The 22,603-nt window shown below is 34.6% G+C and overlaps 2 pseudogenes across 1 annotated transcript; one reads left to right on the forward strand and one right to left on the reverse strand.

Annotated features, from left to right (window-relative positions):
• The window catches only part of LOC111783853 (lupeol synthase-like), a 63,915-nt pseudogene that overhangs the window by 35,621 nt on the left and 5,691 nt on the right, over positions 1-22,603 (forward strand).
• LOC111783854 (beta-amyrin synthase 1-like) lies at positions 8,876-13,907 on the reverse strand (annotated as a pseudogene). The gene is made up of 13 exons (XR_015422904.1): positions 13,679-13,907; positions 11,903-12,099; positions 11,558-11,835; positions 11,233-11,484; positions 10,876-11,064; positions 10,655-10,768; positions 10,356-10,475; positions 10,168-10,290; positions 9,924-10,021; positions 9,765-9,824; positions 9,619-9,665; positions 9,099-9,502; positions 8,876-9,008 (listed from the first exon to the last, which is right to left on the reverse strand). The product of XR_015422904.1 is annotated as a beta-amyrin synthase 1-like (transcript).

Genomic DNA, 22,603 nt, shown 5'->3' on the forward strand with positions numbered 1-22,603 from the left:
GATTAATATACTCCAATTTTAGATTCTAACTCTTAATATTCGCAAATCTGAAGGAAATCCGAGAATAAAGATTCAAGCACTACCTTCGAATTTTTCTCGTTTCTTGACGGTTTTGGACGATTCAAAGGTCCAGAATACTTCTCCTCTAGGTTCTGTGAAGGTTTCATGAAGAAGGCTGGGCCGAAATCTAACTCCTCGCTGTTGGAGCGACGTCTACCTCTCTCTCTCTCTATTCATTTTCTTTTTCTTTTCTTTTCCCCTCCAAGGGCAGAATGACCAAGTTTCCCCTCTCGGGTTGACTTTGACCATATTTTTAATTTTCCACCATTTTTTCTTTTATAATTTTCTTAAGTTCCTCCTTTGCTTCTAATAATTTTTCTCTCCTGCCTCGTCTCAAAATTTGGTCTCTAAGACCCATGAAAGTTTGACTTTTAAAGGTAAAATTAAATTTAAAATTTTCGGTCGGAGCTCAGGTCTTACAAAAGTTTTATTGGAGTCTTCGACAACTAAGTTCGAGTTAAAAGACTTCTAAAATCACAAAAGTGCACTATGATATTTAGAGGGGACATTCCCCGTGAAAGATCACCTAAAGATAAAAAGTTGCTTTCGACTTCAGAGTAGAGGTTCAAGCTCATTATAAACTTGTGGTTAATAGGAATATGTGACCACCTTAATAGTTGTCCTTAGGTTAGGAAGAGGGGGCTCACAAAGTTAAGGATGTGGAACTGTCACGGTAGACTAGCAAACTCGGGAGTCGAGGACAACAGAATAAGGATAAAGTTATGGCCACACCTTCACCATCTAAAGAGAGGAAGTCCCGTCACTATGGAAATGAGAATTTACTTTTGAATGGATTATAAGGTGATCACTCGTGAATGTATAAATTAAAATAGTGTAAAATTTACAAGAATAAGTGCATGTATACTCTATCACAAGTAGCAAGTAATAAGCAAATTATCAATTTCACATGGAACCTATCTTTTTGGTTACTTTTGCTGTTGGAAATTAAGTAAGTTGTGGTATCATTCAAATGAGTGTTGCTGAGTTAAACTATTTAAACAGAAATTGTGCAGAGTATCATCTGGTGTAAAAAAAACAGAAAATAATGAGAAAATCAACAATAATGAGAAAAGTTGGGTCAAGAGAAATTAAATAGATAAATTGTTAACTTTGTCGTAGATTTTATCTCTGTTTAATAGATTTTCAAACCCATTTTCGAGGGCCATGCATGGTGATTACTTCCATAACCGTTTTATAATTTCTATTAATAATGCTCTAGATCAATAATTATTTATAACCCTTTAATTACCTTCAAGTATCTTTGCAATGGAATTAGAGTATTAAAGAGAATTTTATCCCTCTCTTCTTTCGAATAAGAAACCAACTATGTATGTAAAGGGACGAACTAAACAAACATGTAAGGTTTAGCTCTCCATATAAACTGTACCAAAAAAAAAAGGAATCTACATCTTAATCATGTAAAATTGATAAAATAAGAAAAAAAAAAAAAAAGTAAAGGATTAGAGAGTTACGAAGCTTTGTTGTTGTCCTTTAATGAAAGTTCCATTCATTTGATGTCTCACGTACACATCTTTGCCTTAATTTATCTTTCTTCGTTTTCTTTGCCTTCTTTTGTCAACAACCAATGAATTAGCGTTCTTCTTCTTCCTTTCTGGTTTCACAACAACATAACCGTCTAGTGTGTCTATTTTATTTTTTCCCATTTTGTGTCTCTCCCTTCTTTTTAGGTAATATTTTGGCTTCCATTTAGGTTGAGAAGAAGTAAGTTGTCCACTTAGAGTGTTCCTAATTTGGTAATCAATGTCACATGGGTTGCTGATGTGGATTATAATTTCTATGTCATCCCCAAAAAATTTGCGTTCTAAATTGCTTTAGCATCCAGAAATTTGTTTTCAAATTTGGTAGCAGGGTTGTTTCTAGATTTAGTACAGCAAAATGGTTCAGCATAAATGTTCTGAAATTTTACCAAATAACTCAATTAATGTTCAATTAATTCCGATTTATGAAAATTGATATTGTTTTTATGTTGAACCACAATAATCTATTTCATGGTTACTAATTAGAATAAATGAGCCATTAATGAAAAAGTGGTGAGCATGAGTGCAAAGTTAACTACAAAAAAGACTCGATACAAATAATTTAGATCAGCTGGAAACTTAGTATGTTGCAAGGGATACCTGAAGTTAGGATATTATGCATACATGTGAGGAATCAACCCTGAGCTGAAGGGAGACAAGCTACCACACTAGGGCTTACAAGCAGTTCCGTAGGGTCCTATGTAGACATCCAAGAGGGTGTTGTGCTTGGATGTGTGGATGTTGAGTTATCACTACCAGATGAGACTCGTTTAGGTTAGCCATGAGCCAATCTAGAGCCACCCAAGACGTACACCAAGAGGTTCTTAAAATAATTAAGTGAAAGATGTAATTACATGGGTAAAACGTACTTTTGACCCATCTGTAATTATGAACAACTCGTGAAGGATCGACTTGCTTGTAATGGTTATATCAATGGACATAACTTGTTCTACAGTGCATAAGAGTGCAACTCTAGGTTTATAGTGGAGTGACCTATAGTTAATAAATAGAAATTGACTAATTAAAGAGTTCAATTAATTAATTTTATATCATTTTTATATCATTGGAACTTATAATCTGTAGGTCCATAAGGTCCATAATTTAATATATACCTAATTGATCATATCTACCTTCACTTTAACTTTAATCTCCGGTGAATCTCGTAAAAGGACATTCTCATTTTTTCTCCAGTAAATCTTGTTTTTCTGTTTCTTTTTAGCTAAGAATGGGTTGAGAAAGGATAACTAGGAAAGGTCAGTAGAGAGAAGTGGGAGAAGGGTGGTTCTTTCTTTCTTTTTTTTGTTTATTTATTTATTAATTATTTTTTTTAAAGTAATTTTTTTCTATAATTACTTTTATTTGTTTATTTGTTTATTTATTTTTATTTATTTATTTATTTATTATTATTATTATTATTATTATTTTTTTTTGTGGCTATTACATTATTTCTGTGATTGGGAGACCTAGTAATTCCTCGAGAAAGAAGTCTTGAAAGTCTCTTACTATTAGTAGGTAGGACAAGTCAATATCAACTTTATTATATTTATTTGTTTAAGTGATATTGGCTAAAAATGTCCATTCTCCTCAACTTCTTAGCTTTTATGACCGATTTCCTTGGAATGTCTCGAGTACTCCCCATTATATGTGATACTTTCTTCATATAAGGCCTGAACGTTACCTCGTTTACTCGACCGTCTATGTAAATAAGGTTTTTTTGTTTTCTATTCTATACTTAAGACGATGTTGAAGCCATTCATGTCTAGGGCTATCAACATCACCTTTAGCACCTTGCCGCCCGGCTTTGAAATGATAACTGTGAAGGAAATGAACTCTTCATCCATATAGCAGAAGCATTTGAGAACCATTATGATTTATTAAGAATTAAGAAGAATTCTACCTTTGTAGAAACCCTAACTTGCAAGACACCTTGAAATATTCCAACCATGCAGTTTTAAAACATTTCACAAAATCTTCCTTGCTATGACTCGAACACAAGGTCAAAACTTGTGAGAGTCTCCTGAAAGAAAATCCCAAAGGGATTGAAGAAGAAGAGTTTCGAGAATTCTCTTGAAGATGTAATTTCATTACCTGGAAAAAGTGGAGAGATTTGTATGTCTTTGGCTCAATCCGAGGGTCCTATTTATAAGGACTCTTGGAAAATATTTGTCAAATATTATATTTTCATATTTAGTATATTAGGATACAATATCTTATACAAATCATATTGAGATATTACAATATATCCTAATATATATTTAACTAATTTAAATTTCCTTCAAATTTTAAATATAAATATATTTTTATTTAATTTATCAAAATACATTAATTGATTTAATATTTAATTTATCAAAATATATTAATTGATTTAATATTTAATGGTATAAAATACAATAAATATATTTTTCTTTTAATATATCTAATATATTAAATATTAATTTAAAGTCTTCAAATTAATATATTTTTCTCTATGTATATTTAACATATTTAATATATTAAATATTAATTTCAACCTTCAAATTAAATATATTTTCTCTATTTATTTAATATATCTAATATATTAAATATTAATTTGACATTTCAAATTAAATTTATTTTCTCTTTTTATAAGTAATATATCTAATATATTAAATATCAATTTAAATCCTTCAAATTTTTTTTTAAAGTGTTGCTATGGACCAAACAATTATAGATATAAAATTAATTAATTGAACTCTTTAATTAATCAATTTTCATTCATTAACTATATGTCACTCCACTATAAACCTATAGTTGCACTTTTATGCATTGCAGGACAAGTTATGTCCTTTAATATAACCATTACAATCAAGTCGATCCTTCAGAGTTGTTCATAATTACAGCTGGATCAAAACTCTGTTTTACCCCTGTAATTACATCTTTCACCTTGAGTACACTGATTCTCTAATGAATAATTTGTTTATGATCCAATCATAAACTAAGTCCCTCTCGAGCCAATGAGAGGGTGGGGCCCATTGTTCAAGTCCCGAGATCAGTATTTAAGAGAACAACTCATCTACTTCCCTTATATGGAAAGGAGTGAATTTCATCTTATGATATTATGTTCCCAACTCCTTATTTGGTCAAGTACTCAAAATGGTAGGCATATTGAATCGGCTAACAGAGTCATTCTCACCTATGTAAAGTAAAGGACAAGCCCTCACAGGCAGAAGTTCATAACTCACTCAGGATTAAGATCTAGTCATATATGATCATGATGTGAAATATTAAACTTCTCAATTAACGGATCTATGAAGAGATATTAAATATTTCTTGGTCCAGTCTTATACAAACTCATTGTATAGGATACCCCCACTTACATGTCTGCACATGAACGATTTGGATCAAATCATTTGTAACGATTACAAAGTGGGTCGTATCTATAGTGTTACCAGCATAAGAGACTCGACCTTATCCATATACTATAGACTCTTTAGGTTATTACTTGAACACGATTCTCTTGTATGTCAATCACATACCGTTCAAGATTATATTAATAACCGTAAATTTTTATACCATGGATAACAATTAAATTACAAATAAAATAATAAAAATTATGATTAAAAACTAAATAATTAATTACTAGGTTTTAGAGCATAAATTACAACAAAGTGGTATTCTAATTCTAGCTTAACTTGTCTAGCGAACTCTTCTGATAAAAAAGAGTGAGTAGAGCCCAAGTCGAATAGAACATAAGCGAACTAGTCAAGGATGAGAAGAGTACCTGTGACTACTATGTTAGGTTCGTCGACCCTCCTAGCCGTAGTAGCATGTGCAGCAGCTCGAGTCTGTGGACGTGCTCCTCTGCCCTACTGGTTCTGATTCTTGTTTTGGGGTCACTAACTTTCATGGTTTTGGCCCGCCTGCTTGTTGCCTTGATCTATGCAATATAGACGATCAACAATTTGATGGCCTCCTTGCCACGATTGAAGCATGCATTTATTTCTGCTAGGCATTCCCCTTCATGATGCTTATGGCATTTCTGGCTTTTCTTTTTGGTTGGTTTCTTTGTTGTTCCTCTTATTCGGTCTCTTGCTTGTCCTCTAGTACTTGTCGAATCACCTCTTTTGACCTACCAGGGTTTTGTTTATCTTCTTGTCTTTGGCCTATGCATGTCTAATAAGATGGCAGCTTTCCAGGTGGTGTTGTGTCCCTTGAGGCATGAGCCACAGCTGATCTTTGGATGTCCTCCTTTTAAGCCCATGATAACTTTGTGAATTCCAAATCATATTCCTTCATGGTCTCCTCCCCTTGCTTGAGGCTTAAAAGAGGCCTATGGGTTCGTAAACATTTCCACTCGTGGGTAGTATTTTTCAAAGAATGCTTTTCGAAACTGAATCCGAATCCAGGGGACAATACTGAAGGGAATAAACTCTTCATCCATAAAGCGAAAGCACTCGAAACTGTTCTGATTTTATTAAGAAAACAATAAATATGAGAGTAAGACTTGCTAGATTTCTTTAACTATTCCAAGCTTGCAAGAATCCTTGAAATATTTCAACGGTTTCCACATTCCACAAGATGTTCCTTGCTATAAATCGAATACAAGGCTAAGACTTGTGGGAGTCTCTTGAAAGAAAATCGTGAAAGAGATTGAAGAAGGAAAGTTTCAAGAAAATTCTTTAGAGAAGAGTTTCATTCTCGAAAGAAAGTGTGATAGATCAGTATGTTCTTGGCTTTAGCCTAAGAGTCTTTGGATAATCTTTGCCAAATAATCATATTTAAATACTATAAAACATTCTAATATATTTAACTAATTTGAATCTCATTCAAATTTTAACTATTTAATGTATACATTAATTGTTTTAATATTTAATTATATCAAATACAATAAATATATATATATATATATATATATATATATTTTAATATACTTAATATATTTAATATATTAAATATTAATTTGAACACTTATTTAATATATTGTTTTCATTTATATTTAATATCTAATATATTAATATTAATTCGAACCCTTCAAGTTATATATTTTTTTTCTATTTATTTAATATATCTAATATATAAATATTAATTGGAACCTTTCAAATTCAATTTATTCTCTCTTTTATATTTAATATATCTAATATATTAATATTACTTGAAATAACATGAAATGAGTATAAAGACTTAGTGAATAGACTGCTTGTAGGCTTTTAATCATGTCCATGCTTTAAGGTACTATATCTTATTGAGTAACTTGGGGCATAACATAAAGCTTGATTTGTTTTATGACATATGGTCGACTTGGTTGCTATCCTAAAGTGGCCTAGATTAGTCTCCATGAAAGACGGATGTGGTCATACGGTTGGTGCAAAACATGGTCATAATATCATGTTAGTAAGACATTATGCAAGACATCTCATGTAGGTAGGTGAGAGAAACATGAGGCCCATCAAGACATTCTACACATAAGATATGGTGTAAGGTGTCACGGCCGTACTTCTTCAACCATGCAACATCATGATCTTGACTTGCTCATGACAAGCCTTAAGGTGAACTCAAACCCCATTCATATTGTTTTCCCTTCTCTGTCACTTTTTCAGACTTTAGATGATGCTCTCCTTTGCCAACAAATACAACACATGTGGAATCCAAACTTGTTCTATCACACACATCACCCGTGCATGTAAGTTTAATTATCTGCGACTCTAGACGACTTGCCTCTGCACTAGGCCAAGTCATTTGGCTCGAATTTGCCTCTGCTCTAGACCAAGGTCACTCATGTGCAACGTCGCATCTCAGTCATCATCTTGGTTTCCATAAATACGACCCGTGCATCGTAATGTCATCCCATGTCACGGAACAGGTTGACCCTATTTTCTTACTCATCTCATTGGAACATCTCGAACATCCATCTATCCAGAATATCATATCATATCCGTGCGAAATAGCGAGTGCATATACTAACGTCTGACACATAGGCTGAGATGCAATGTCGCACACCCATGTTGTCCAGCATCATTCTTGAAAGATCTATTTCAAAGGAACTCACTTGAGACACTTGTTTTGCAACGCTCACCCACACTATGACATACACATGTAGCTCGCTTAGGTCATGGGGTCCAGGGGTGGTGGAGTGTTGACACCATGCCTCCCCCTAGTGTACATTTTAAGACAATTCTAATATTTCTGGAGTAGATATAATTTGGTGAGATTTTATCTTTCATATAGACAGACTTAACTCATATCATAATCTGAAACTTAACTCATAGATATCTAAACCCTGACTTCGACAATTGTGTCCCTTGTTCTCTCCAACCTTACTTATGCTTCAACTTGGCTTTAATGCACACTCTTCTTGGTGTGTTGGACGATACATCATCCTCCTCGGTCGCACCATTGCACTTGTCTATCTCGACCCTCACGTAGTCGGATGGTTGCCACTTGAGAGTCGCTGTCTTGTTAGTTTGAGTGTGGGGGGTCACAACCTACTATCTTCTTAGAGATGTTGTGACACTCTCTCCCACTTAAGCTAATCATCATTCTCGATGAATTAATGGGGTGAAAATCGCATCGTAAATTATGACATAGGGCATTCCACCTAAAAGAGGAATCAAGTCCTCGTAACACACTCCGTGTCGAGAGGTCATGATCACTTAGAACATAGTAGCATAGTACCTAGCAAAGTTAAGGGTCTAAGTTTTGAGCATGGGTGTGGGCTTATATGGCCCTAAGGTATTGTTCGTTTAGCAGCACAACTAATGACTTTGACATTTTGGGAAGAAATTTCTTATGGCAATTGGGATATGACCTTAAGTGAGTGTGGGATGGAGTCAGTTGGGCGATTAAGTGAATACGGGGAAGGTTTGGTGGGTTAAGATAGTCTAGGAGTGAGTGGTTGAATTAGTTCTTGTTACATTATAATTTTTTTTAGCCCAACAATATTAAAGAAATTCAAATCTTTTAACCTTTTCATTTCATTATGATCCATTAAAAATTATCATGTGCAAATATTTATATGATATTTAAATATTATATTAAATTGTTGTATGCAAATATCAATTCAGATCACTATTGAAAACGATAAAAATAAGAAAAACAAAAGTTAAAACGTTTATATATTATATATAGCATATGGAGATGTAATGAAAAAAAGCTGGAAGCATGTTACATAAATTTGGTTGAAACTATGGCAATCAAACCTTATTACAATACTCTCCAAGTGCCCACAATGGAAATACGTTCTTATATACTCCATAGTGTAGCATGCACATGTTCATAAATACTCCACCTATCTCCTGCCATATAAATAACTTTCTTTTTTAATATAATAAAAATTATAGTTTAACCAAAACTCACGTTACAATAACCTACCTGTTGAGGGTAATCACCATTCTCTGGTTGAGAATTAATCAATAGTTTTGTCGCACGGTGAAGAGGAGTTGGGTCTCTCTTTTCCTACATACATATGCCATTTCTTTATTATATATATATAAAAAATAAAACTTTACGTACTTATAATAATTGAAGTAAAAGAGTAAAACAAACCTGTTGAGAATGGATCAAAGCTATTAAAGCAAAGGAAGTTTGAACAAGATTGGAAGAATTCCGTGGAAGAGGAATGTATTTCTTTTCTGTACATGAAATGTGACTCTCTCCCCACTCACCGTCTGGACATTGAATTTTAAGAAGAAACTCCACACCTCTTCTTAAGGTTGAGGAATTTTGGTACGTGCTTCCAGTTGCCACTAATCCTTTTATAGCAAAGTATGTTGCGTAAATGTGACAAAATTCCCCAATTTCCATACCATGATCCATCTTCTTTCTGTGTTTCTTCCAAATACTGTACTGCTTTACTTAAAAATGTTTCTATCTCTTTCCTTCTGTGATTTGGAAATAGTTTCGTAAACAGAACAAGTGCCTGTATCGACGATGACGTACATTCTGCATATCCAATTTTATCCATTCCATGGTTCATCACAACGGAAACAAAACAAATAATAATCAGTCCAATGCAATTTATCTACCTCTAATATTTTCAAGTAATATTCTTAGATTGTTTACTTACTCGAGCTCCAATATGGTATACTCGAAAAACTCCACTGGATTCAATAACTGAAAAATATATGATAAAACAAAATAATGATATTTAATGATTTATAATGTATTTAAGTATTATTTGAGAAAATAATAATCAAATAAGGCCTTAGTTACCTCAAACCACGATGGTACAACTCCGGTAGGCTCCCAAGCTGAGACTCCACCATTTTTTGCCTATTTATTTCACAACAAAAATTCCCCAATTCATCATTAAGTAAGTTAGTTCACAAGAAAAAGATACTTATAAATCAAATTCCAAATTACAATCCTTACTTGGAAGGATAGTATGATATTGACGGCTTCAAAAAACCATTGTGGTTCCATTGGATCTCCTACTATGTTGGAAGGCATGTAGAAAATATCAAACAACACTGACACATCATCGTAGAAAATATCAAAATACATGGCAACATTGACACTTATAACTCAAATTTGGTTTATATATATGTGAGAGATTAGTAAATTGACTTAAATTTTAATATCTTTTTATGGAAAGTATGAAAATAAAATAAAATACCAATAAATTTTCTGCAGTATCATCACAAACTTGCCATCCATGATCTTGATCGGAGAATGTCCAACTTCCTTTTGATATGTGACGATACATACTTCGAAAATCACCTGAAAGATTCTCTCTAACCTTTATATGAATATACGTTAAAATAATATAAGCAAATATTTATTGAAATTAAAGAATTTTAGTACCTGTGATTGTTTAATGAAGTCATGCCCTTTCTTAAGTGTCTCCGAGAATTCATGGTGGAGATTTGTTGCAAGAATTGCTTGAATGGCAAAAGCAACGTCCCATGATTGACTACCAAAACTCTGCTCGTATACATATATGTTAGTCCCTTATATATTTCTCTTATTATTTGCCATGTATATTTATAACAAAGTTTCATAAATCATCTATTGAAATGTTGGATTGTAATTGATATTTTAAGGCAAAGATTATATTTATTTGTTTATAATTAGCGAAGTATTTAATAATGGGTAATACATACTTGCATCTTCATTCCATCTTCACCCATCCATAAGTAATCTTTGATTCTAGCAACATGTTTCTTATAAGCTTCCCCATTAGGATCATCGACCCAACAAGCAAGTGTGAACAATGGCTGCATTGTTCAATACCCCTCCACCATATTAGCTCAATTATATTTATTCATGTAATATTATTAACTATAATGATAATAATAAAAGAAAAAATAAGTATGAAATTAACCTTTTCAACGCATCCAATGGTAATGTAGTGACTATTATGATCTTCATAATCAAGGTGACATTTAGCTATTTGAAGGGCTTTATTTCTTATCTTTTTAAACGCCATACTATTAAGAATGGGTTCTCCAAGGTATTGAAGACTATCTCATGCTAGCTTCTGAAATAAAGAACGTTCAAAGCATTTGTCTTCCTGCATCATTATGTCCATTCAATCAAAGTAATCAAAGTCTCATACTATAAATGAAATAGAAATGATCAATTTCTACCCGTACAAATCTGAAACCTTTTGAAAGGATCGATATTGATTTTCTTTACTCGTGCATTGTTGTAGGGAGGATTGAATGGGTTAGAAACGTACCTTTGCACAATAATGGCGTGTTGGATTCCATTTAATGTGATTGTAAGGTTGAATATAGATTTCTTGGCGTAATTGAAGAATGAGAGGGGTTAGAGGTCCAACGAATCGCTTCCCAAATAAATACGACATAGGAAGAAGTGTCAATCTCGAATAGCAAAACAAAGTTCGAGGAATGAAAGGAAGTAATTTTCCTAACAACCAAAACTCTGGAGGCATAGGGTTTGCTCCCTCCCACTCGTAAACTCCCAGAATCTACATAGTTAAATCATAAGTTTAATAACTTTTAAATCAAATTAAATAAGGTAGAGATATATACAGTACTGACCGAGAGCCAAATCTTTCCCAGGAAGGTGTATAAATAGCACCTCCGTGATCTAGAATCCATTTTCGAGCTCTAAAACACTCATCCTTGTCAGGTTCTTCCCCCAACAAACGAAGTTGAATATAGTTAAAAACAGTGCAAAGCATACAACTTTGTCCTACAATGTGCAATCCCCATCCACCATCTTCATTCTGATGACAATATGAATAGCGAAGGATTTCCTTTCGATGGTGTTATGAGAATATGATGCAGAGATGTCCCGTAATATACAACGAAAATACCTGAAAGAAAAGGGTAATATTGTGGTAGAATTATATAAGATAAAATGAATAGAAAGAGGAAGAGTACCAATGGAGGGAAATAAAACATAGGGCCAGCGTTTTCAGCAGGCCAATGGCCGTGGGGGCTTTGTAAGGCTGCAAAGAACTTGGTGGCTCTTCTCACTGCAATGCTCGCTCTTTCCTTATTAATTATTGCTTCCTCCACTTTCACTTTTGGAATTGTTTGCTTGAAATTTCGCTCTGCATTCTCATAATATTCAATAACTTATTATAATTCTATTTCTAAATAAATTAGATTTAAATTTAGGAAAGTACCAATAGGATCATTAAAGTTAGAAACTTAAAATAAATAAATATTTGAAATGATTTATATATTAATTAAAGACAACCTCAAATTTCCAAAAGAGGTCACTACTGCATGGAACTTTGAAACGATTATGGTAATAATTTTGGCGGGCTTCTTCCACTTCAGCTCGCTCTTCTGGAGTGCCTTCATCAAGCTCGAAATCCCACGTTTGTCTTCCCACAAAGTTGTTGGAGCTGAATAAGTATGGATTATTTTCTCCTTCTCCCACCCTTAGTCTCCACATTTTCACTCACCCAATGGTGCCTTTCCATACAAATTTTTTCTATTTATACACGAGTGTATTACATTTACGTCCATGGGTGACGTCAACCTTTCCATTACTATTTTATATCCAAAAGTAGAAAGTAATCGATATTTCTATTATACTTAAAAAAAATGTAAATGAATTATTACAACCACCCACCCGTATTAAATTTAATGTCCAACACTTCATCATTTTAATTGAAGGACGACTATGGCCATCAATTATTAGTCCACAAATTAATTGCATGTTTATATAATTTTTCAAAATAATCTCTTAAAATAACTTTTCCAACTAAATTTGTTTGGTTAAATATAATATTTTAAAATAGATAAAAATCATTTTTATAAAGTATATTTGATTTAATATGTTTTTTTTTTTTTTTTTTTTTACAATGAAGAAGCATTTAGTAGAGATGATTATAATAAAATATTTAAATGCTTTGCTTCAATAATCCAAAAATTTACATTTGGAATTAGTAGAATTATTTTTAAATGTCGTACAAAAATTGTAACAGAATATTAAAATTGTAATTAGTAGAATTATTTTTGAGGATCTCATGGTTTGTCGTTTTAGGCATTAAGTCCCAAAACTTCGTGGAAGGGAAGAAGGGAGGTTGATCGAGAGGTAGAAGAGAAAAAAGAACGAGAAACGACACATAATGGAGACAGAAAGAGAAACGAGAAAACGTAGGAAATCAGGCAAAGAAGAAAGAACCCATCGAATTCGAATTTGGGTCCAAATCTGCAACGCCAAAGAGGAAAACCGATAGCACAGCAAATCGACCCCAACGGAACTAATTATTTTTATTGAAGGATAACTACTACTTTTATAAAGCTTTACAAAACAGAATAACAAACAAACGGGAGCAAAAAATAAATCAACTCCCTCAAATTAACTATTTTAAAACAAATAGAAAACTACTGCCAATAATTAGCTATAACCTCTCACGCCAAGTCAGAAACTCCAACAAATTCCTCCCCTTAAATTAAAGTATGCTGAAACAACATCAGTTTATTCAAGTTGTCCAACTCCAAGCATGCCTCTGAATTTCAAAAATTGATCTAGCTTAATTGGTTTAGTCATTATGTCTGCCACTTGATCTTCAGTTCCGCAAAATACTAACCTCACAGTCCCATTAGTTGACAAATTTCGCAAGTAATGATATCTAACATCAATATGTTTTGTCCTTCGATGCATAACTAGGTTCTTAGACAGTTTGGTTGCTGAACTACCGTCACACATGATATTGATGCACTCACTACTTGGAACACCTAGCTCCTTCAGAATTTCCTTAAGCCAAACATCATGACATGCACTTGCAGTGGCAGCTATATATTCAGCTTCTGTAGATGATAGTGTGACAATTCCCTGCTTCCTTGAACTCCAATATATTGTTGCTCCATTTAGGAAGAAAACATAGCCCAGTGCTCTTCCTATCGTCAATATCTCGCGCATAATCATTGTCTGTGTATCCTAAGAGATTTACATCCTTACTCCATTTGTAATAAACTCCAACATCTAATGTGCCTTTTAAATATCTCAGTACCTTTTTAGCAATCAGTATATGTTCTTCTTTGGGATCAGCCAGATAACGAGAAATCAAGCAAACCACAAACATTAAGTCAGGACGAGTTACCGTAAGGTACATTAAGCATCCTACTAGTTGTTTCTACAATGTTGCATCGACACTTTTGCTGCCTGACTTTGACAAGAAGGTGCCAGGTACTATCGGATTCTTTAAGCATTACAATTCGACATATTGAACCTTTCCAATACTTCCTTAGCATACTTCTTTTGGCACAAATGAATTTCTCCTTCGTTTTGATAAACTTCAACTCCAAGGAAGAACTTCATTTTCCCTAAGTCTGTCATCTCAAACTCCTGTTGCATTGATAACTTGAAATATTTGCACATATTCTCATTATCTCTTGTGTAAATCAAATCATTTACGTATAGGCAAACCAACAACAATTTTCTTCCAATTCTCTTCAAGAACAAGGTGTGATCATAATTACTTTTCTCAAATCCTTCATTCTTAAAATAGCTCTCGATTTTGCTGAACCATGCCGTCGGTGCTTGTTTCAGGCCGTAGAGAGCTTTCCTCAGTCGACAAACCTTGTTCTCTTCTCCCTTTTTGAAAAACCTTCAGGCCGATCAACATATACCTCCTCGTTTAATGCACCGTATAGAAAAGTACTTTTGACGTCAAGTTGATAGATGGACCATCCATGTTAAGCTGCTATTGCCACCAGAATTTTGATTGTATCCCATCGAGCTACTGGTGCATAAACTTCATTGTAGTCTACTCCAGCCTTCTACGAGTATCCCTTAGCGACGAGTCTCACTTTACATTTGTCTACTTTGCCTTCTTCATTCAGTTTTGTCTTAAAGACCCACTTGACACCAATTTTCTTTGCTTAATGTGGCAATGTCACAAGCTCCCATGCCTGATTTCTTTCAATAACTTGAATTTCAAGCTTCATAGCCTCCTGCCACTTCTTTCCTTGACTGTTTCTTCAAAGTTCACAGGATCATCATTGGAGATGTGAAAAACAAACCTCTCCTCAACTTCTTCTTCTTCAAATAGGTGTTCACCTGTTTCATAATCGCACATCCAAACTGACTTTATCCTTTGTCTTGTTTGTTGTGGCAACTCTGGGAAGATTCATCCATTTCTTGGATTTCTTCTAACCTGTCATTTGCTTCTTCATTTGAATCTACTTCTCCATCAGTCTCTCCTCCTTCCGATTCTTCTGCAGCAATATTATCATCATCTCCCCAAGCCAACACATCCTGCTCTGCATTTTTTGTACTTGAATTTCAGTCCCATTTTGCACCTCCTTCAAATATGGCATCCCTGCTCACAATTATCTTCTTTATTGCTGGATCATACAGACGATAGGCCTTAGAGTCATTACTAACTCCATGTAAGACGCATTTGAGACTTCGATCATCAAGTTTTGTTCTCTTCTGTTCGGAAATATGGACATGTGCAATTGAACCAAAGACTCTGAAGTATTCCACATTTGGTTTTATGCCCAACCACTTCCCCTCAGGAACCATGTTCTTGATTGCCTTTGTGTAACTGCGATTCAGAACATAATCTGTCCATCTAGCTGCTTTCAGCCAAAATTCTTCGACATCTCTTTCTCAGATAAAAGACACCGTAACATATTCATGATGGTCCGGTTCCTTCTTTCTGCAACTCCATTTTGCTGGAGAGTGTAAGCAGCTGTTAGTTGTCGCTTGATCCCGTTATCTTTGCAAAACTTGTTGAATTCATTTGACGTAAATTGTCCTCCCCAATCAGTTCTGAGTTCATGTATGGCTGTTTTTACTTAATTTTCAACAAGATTTTTTGAATGTTTCAAAAGCATCTAATTTGTATGCAATAAAATAAATCCATGTTTTTGGGAGAAAAATCATCTACAAATACCAGCAAGTACCTTTTACCCTGTGACAGTGGAGTGATGGGTCCACAAAGATCTCCATGAATCAATTCTAGTTTGTTTGATGCTCTCCCATCTGCTTTTCTTTGGAAATTTTTGCCATTGTTGCTTCCCAACATTGCAAACTATGCAAACTAGCTTCCTTTAATTTATTCAAATGCCCATACCTCTTGTGCCATAGAGCCTCCAAGTCTTCATCTTCTATTTTCAAACATTTGTCAACCAATGACTTCATCTTTGCATGAACTGAGAACATGCAATTCGCCGTCATTTGTGTGTTCATTATCAGGCCCCTTTGTTGATGATAAATTCTGCAAGTTCCTTCTTTGATTAAGATCACCAAGCGCTTCTCCTGTAGCTGCCTTACGCTTAGCAAATTGTTGGTGAGATTGAGAACATAGTAGACATTGTCACGGCGAATCTGACACTGCCTCTTCCTTCATCGGCCAATTTTGAGTTATTTTCCAACCTGACAGTGTGTTTGAAACTTTCGTCAAGCTCAACGAATCATGTTTTGGCCCCTGTCATATGATTTGAGCACCCGGAATCGAGAAACAAAATGCCTTCTCTTTCAGCTTTACTTTTCTTTGTGTACGCCATCAATAGTAGTTCTTCCTCCTCGTCAAATTCAGCATAATTGACAGCTTCTTTTTCTAAGCCCGGACATTCAAATTGATGGCCGACCGGTTCACAAAAGATCTACCTTTTCCCCGTCCTCTAGAGTAACCTCTTCCTCTCTGAAATGTCCCTCTGCCTCTTCCTTGTCCATACCTTGGTACATTCTCCACCGGCAGAATCTGCTCTTTAGTCCTCTTATCAATCACCTTTTGTTCATGTACAAACAAAGATGTCTGTAATTCTTCAATTGAGCATACTACGAAGTTGAATTTATCAGTGAGACTTTGAAGTAGTTTCTCAACAATTTTGATATCCGGCATATGTTCTCCACAAATCCTCATGTCATTAGCAGTAGACATAATTCTTGTAAAATACTCAGAAACACCTTCTCCTGCTTTCATCTCTAAAGTTTCGAATGTTCTGCGAAGTCGTTGTAGCTGGGCTTGCTGAACTCTACCATTTCCTTGATACTTGAGTTTCATTGAATCCCACAATTGCTTAGTAGTATCCTTTTGAATGATAGTTTTCAAAATACTCATCAATAAATTGAAAGAGATAATTCTTTGCTTTGAGATCTTTGAGCCTCTTTCATCGATTGCCTTTTGCTGGGCTGCACTTAGTGCTTCGTTTCCTTTTGGTTCCTCGAAACTAGATTGAATAGCACTCCAATATTCTTTGGAACGCAAGAGATTTTCCATGACCAAACTCCAATGCTCATAGTCTCCATCGAATTTAGGAACACATGGTGTAGCAAAGCTTCCTGAATCACTTGCCATTTGTTCAGTGTTTTTCCTCTCAAACACTCCATTTGTGTATTTCTTCTTTGAGGTCCTTACTGGCTCTGATACCAAATAAAGGGAACTAATTATCTTTATTGAAGGATTAACTACGACTTTTATAAAGCCTTACAAAATAGAATAATAAACAAACAAAATCAAAAAAGAAATAACTCCTACAAATTAGCTATTTGAAAACAAATAGAAAACTACTGTCTATTAATTAGCTATAACGTTGCAGACCAAGTCAGAAACTCCAACAAACCTTTTCGCCTTGGCCTAGTATCAGATCACTCTAAAACACCGAAGCCCACACCCGCCCTCATTGTGACACACGCATGTGTCACATGGTAGTTCGCTTAGGCCATAGGGCCCATGGGTGGTGGAGAGTTGAAATCATGTCTCCCACTAAGGTACATATTGAGGCATTTTCAACACTCCTCCAGTAGACGTCATTTTGGCGAATGGTCATACGATGTCGTGGAGCACCTGTCTAGTGTTCGATTGACACCAAATTTTGCAAACATTCATATTTCATATGGATGGACTTAACTATAGAACCACATGCCCTAATTCCCTTCGAAATCCCAAATTTTGAGGTTAAGGCCCGGGGCTTTACCTGACCCTTTATCAAGTCTGTCTTTGACATTCTTGTCTACTCGTGGTCCTTGTCTTGCTTATTCCTGGCCTTCTCTTCAGTGCAAACTTTGTGTGGTGTTTTAGTTGATGCACCGTCTTCTTCGGTCACATCATGACACTCGTCTAGGCCGGATGGGCACCACATGAGGGTCGCTGCTTTGCTTGTTGTAACGTGAGGATTACAACCTACTATCTTCATAGTTAGGTTGTGACATTCTCCCCCATTTAAACTAGTCATCATCCTCGATGACTTGCTTGGGGGCACAATCACTCCATGGATTGTGACACTCGTGTCTCCTCTACAATGATAGCACATGCTTTATATAGTCTCAAAATGAAACCCTTCGCTTTTCATGATGCATTTCAAGAGTTTGTAACCTTCATATTTTATGACCATAATTAGACACTATATAAATGTAACCTAAAAAGAAATAAATAAAATTCTCGAATTTTAAAACGCATTGATGGAACACCATAAATCAAGATTTTAATCATCCATAAAAAAATTTGTAACCATCTAAGAATAAAATGAAGTCCCATTTGAAGTATGTCTGCCCTTTTTGCAAGACTTGATTCTTTTTAATGTGAAATTAATTGTAACTTGAGTTCAACTTTAATCGAACTTGACTTTATCTTGTGGTAATTTGTGCTTCACAACTTCCTTCAAATTCATTGTATGATTGAGATGTCTTAGTTCATATTAGGAAAACTTCGTCGAAAGATAGAGATGGCTATATTTAAAAAGTATAGAGTGGGTTTGCATGATAATTGAGGTAGCAAACTCCCTAGTCAGTTAAAAAAATGCCATCGAAAATTGACATTTGTTCAAAGTTTGTTTAGTTTGAATATTATATGTATAAGCTTTAATGTTATTGTAATACCCGAGCCCAACAGGTTCGATCTTCTCGTTAAGTTGATTTTTTTTGTTTAAAAAACTCAAGCTTTCAAGATTTATTTGGGAGCCTTAGAGGCTGAATCTTCAATAACCTTAAGGTCTAGGTCAATGGGGGGACAAAACGGTAATTTTTCCCCACTCACCTCTTAAGGGGTCTGATCGCTCCCCTTTGCTCAGACCTGCAATTAGAGAGAGATGAGAATAAAGTGATACAATGAGGAGAAAGAAAAGCCATTAAAGTTTTGAGGCAAGAGAAGAAGATTTAACCATAGACCGATGCTAGAGATCGGAAAATCCTTAAACGAACGTGACTGTTAAAGATCCCGTGTTTGTTTAGATTGCTGTTAGTTAGTATCGGATTAAATCTCAGGAGTTTATTTAGTTTTGATTTGATTTTGTTACCCGATTTTATTTATTTATTTATTATTATTTTTTTTCCAGATTTTTAGGTAGATTTTTTAACATATTTTTATATTCTATAGAGCCAAAAAAGTACTCTACCAAGTACACGTCCAAAATGCAGTATTACCACACAAAGTACAGCCTCCAAAATGCAATATAACCTCAAGAGTACCCCCTCCAAAATGCTATATTACCTCCAAAATGCTATATTACCTCCCGAATGTAATATTACCACCTAAGTACACACTCTCTAATTTTTCATAGGAGATTGTGGGTGTGTGTGCGGCCGAGTGTGTACTTAGGTGGTAATATTACATTCGGGAGGTAATATAGCATTTTGGAGGTAATATAGCATTTTGGAGGGGGTACTCTTGAGGTTATATTGCATTTTGGAGGCTGTACTTTGTGTGGTAATACTGCATTTTGGACGTGTACTTGGTAGAGTACTTTTTTTTCTTGCTCTTCATAATACAATTTTTTCTATAGAGCCTTCTTCTTGCTCTTAGTAATACAAATTTTTCTATAAAGCCTTCTTGCTCTTCATAATATAATTTTCTCATCAGTCATTCAATCACTCATCCTTTGACTAACAAATTTGTATCAGAGCTATCTTCTTAAGGGATCTGCGAGATCAAAATGGAAAGAGAATCCAGTTTTTCAGCTGTTACATAATCTTTGATAGAGACACTTATCAAATGGATCTTTGGGAAGTACTAGAAGAGGATTACGAAGCCATTCAATCACTCATCCTTTGACTAACAAATTGGTATCAGAGCTATCTTCTTAAGGGATCTGCGAGATCAAAATGGAAAGAGAATCCAGTTTTTCAGCTGTTGCATAATCTTTGATAGAGACACTTATCAAATGGATCTTTGGGAAGTAGAAGAAGAGGATTACGAGGTCCCTCCACTTCGAGCAAATCCTATTGTATCACAAATCAAAGCATAAAAGGAAAAGAAGACATGAAAATCAAAGGCAAAAGCTTGCCTATTTGCAGTTGTATCTCAAGACAACAAAGGAAATATGGGATTACCTCAAGGCTGAATATGAAGGAGATGAGAGGATTCGTGGAATGAAAGTCCTGAATTTGATAAGGGATTTCGAGTTGCAGAAGATGAAGGAGTCTGAGTCGGTGAAAGAGTACTATGACAGACTCCTCAGTATTGCCAACAAGGTGAGATTGCTTCGTTCTATGTTAAATGATTCCAGGATTGTTGAAAAGCTGATAGTCACTATTCTAGAGAAGCTTGAAGCCACCATTACTACTCTGGAGAACACCAAAGACCTGTCAAAGATTTCTCTTATAGAGCTCTTGAATGCTTTACAAGCACCAGAGCAAATGAGGTCTATGAGGCAAGAAGAGGTGATTGAAGGTGCCTTACCTGTTAAGCATCAAAATAACATCAGTTATAAAAACAAGAAAAATTTCAAAAACCAATCGACGAATGGAGATTCATCTTTCAATTATCAGAAGACATAAGGAGGAGGTTCCAAAAGAAATCCTATCCACCTTGACGCCATTGTGAGAAGAAAGGTCATCCATCATACAAGTGTTGGAGAAGACCTGACGCCTTCTTCCCCAAATGCAATCAACTTGGACATGAAACTTTGATCTGCAAAGTCAAAGGCCAGGTGAAAGAAGTAGATGCGCAGGTAGCTGATCAAGAAGAAGAAGATCAATTGTTTGTGATCACTTGTTCCTCAAGCAAAGAATCAAGCTAGAATTGGTTGATTGACAGTGGGTGCATAAATGTAACAACCGGAAAAATAAAATAAAATAGTAATAATAATAATAATAATAATCATAATAATAATAAAATAATAAATAAATAAATAAAAATTAAAAGAAGAAAAACATTTCATCCCTCCTCTTCCTTCCATCTCTCACCACTCCTTCCCTAAAGATAAATCTGGCAACAAATCAGTAAATTCATTTTCTGTAAAAACAACTAATTTACCCAGAATTTCTTCCTTTCTACAAAAACTACAAAAACAAATAGAAAAAAAAAAAAAAACAAAAAAACAAAAGGTTTAAGCAGATTTAGTTGGGCACCAGGGGAGATATGTCATTTGAAGAGGTCAGTAGTCCTATGTTAAATCTTCCTTCTATTTTATTAAATAATATTAATTTGGTTACAATTATTTAGTTTTGAATTAAAGATTAAATGAAAAGAATTCCGTATGAGTTTAAGAAATCACACCCAATTATATTTTAGATCTGAAGTGAGTTTTTCAAGCAGAATTTACATGTACATTGGTCACTCTATTTATAGAGTCATATTTGAATGTTCATGCAAACTTGAGATTACCAAATTTTGACACTCAAGATTCCACTCAAATTTATGGGATTATGTGGGAAGCATACAAGTTTGAGTTAACCAAATTTTCACACTCAATACTCCACCGACTCAAACATGAATTTTTCTATTAAGTGAAGTCAAAATGCTTTATTTTAATTCAACAATTAATTTAAATAATTATTTTAAATTAAAATAATATTAAAGAATTAATTAAACAATTTAATTAATATTTAACATTAAATCAAATGTCAATCCCAATCAACTCCGGCACATATGGATTATGAATCCCTATTTATAATTAAAACATTTAAATCTTATTTAAATATCTCCCATTCTCTCCTTTTGTTTAATTCGTAATTAAAACAAAATGCGGTTAAATATATCGTATATATTTAGCGCATATTCCCTAATGTGAATTCGAACACTTCGAATTCACTCGTCACACTGTTCTAAGGTTTAGTCTGATATGAGCTAGTAGGGGGGCCTAATGGACCTACAGATCATGGGCTCCAACGATCCGAGATTAACCGGCTAAACTCATTAACCTTGTTAACCAACATTCGTTAACTACTAGGATACTTCACTATAGCCTAGTAGTTGCATTGCCCTCACTATAGATATATTTATGTCTATTTGATATAACCATGATTAGTATGTCGATCCTTCACAGGTTGTTCGTAACTAGAGCTGGGTCATTTTACCATTTTTACCCCTAAATTTACTTCTTGTTCCTTAAGTCCCACTGATCCGCTAATGAACAATTGGTTTGTGGTCTAACCACCAAACCGAATCCCTCTCGAGCCAATGAGAGGGTGAGGCCCCTTGTTCAAAACCTCGAATCAGTATTTAAGGGAACAACCTCTCTACTATCCCTAAAAGCGGGTAGGAGTGAATTCCATCTTACACCTTATGTCCCCAGCTATTCACCCAGTCTTACCCCTGAAATGGGAGGCTTATTGAGTCGGAGAACTCGGGCCACTATCCCCATGCAAATCTAAGGATAATTTTGAATAAACAGGAGTTCATAGTTAGCTCATGATTAAGATCGAGTTACCTGGGTCATCGAATGAAAAAATCA

This window comes from Cucurbita pepo, chromosome 11 (genome assembly GCF_057944985.1).
Source record: "Cucurbita pepo subsp. pepo isolate OVF chromosome 11, ASM5794498v1, whole genome shotgun sequence".
NCBI lineage: Eukaryota > Viridiplantae > Streptophyta > Magnoliopsida > Cucurbitales > Cucurbitaceae > Cucurbita > Cucurbita pepo.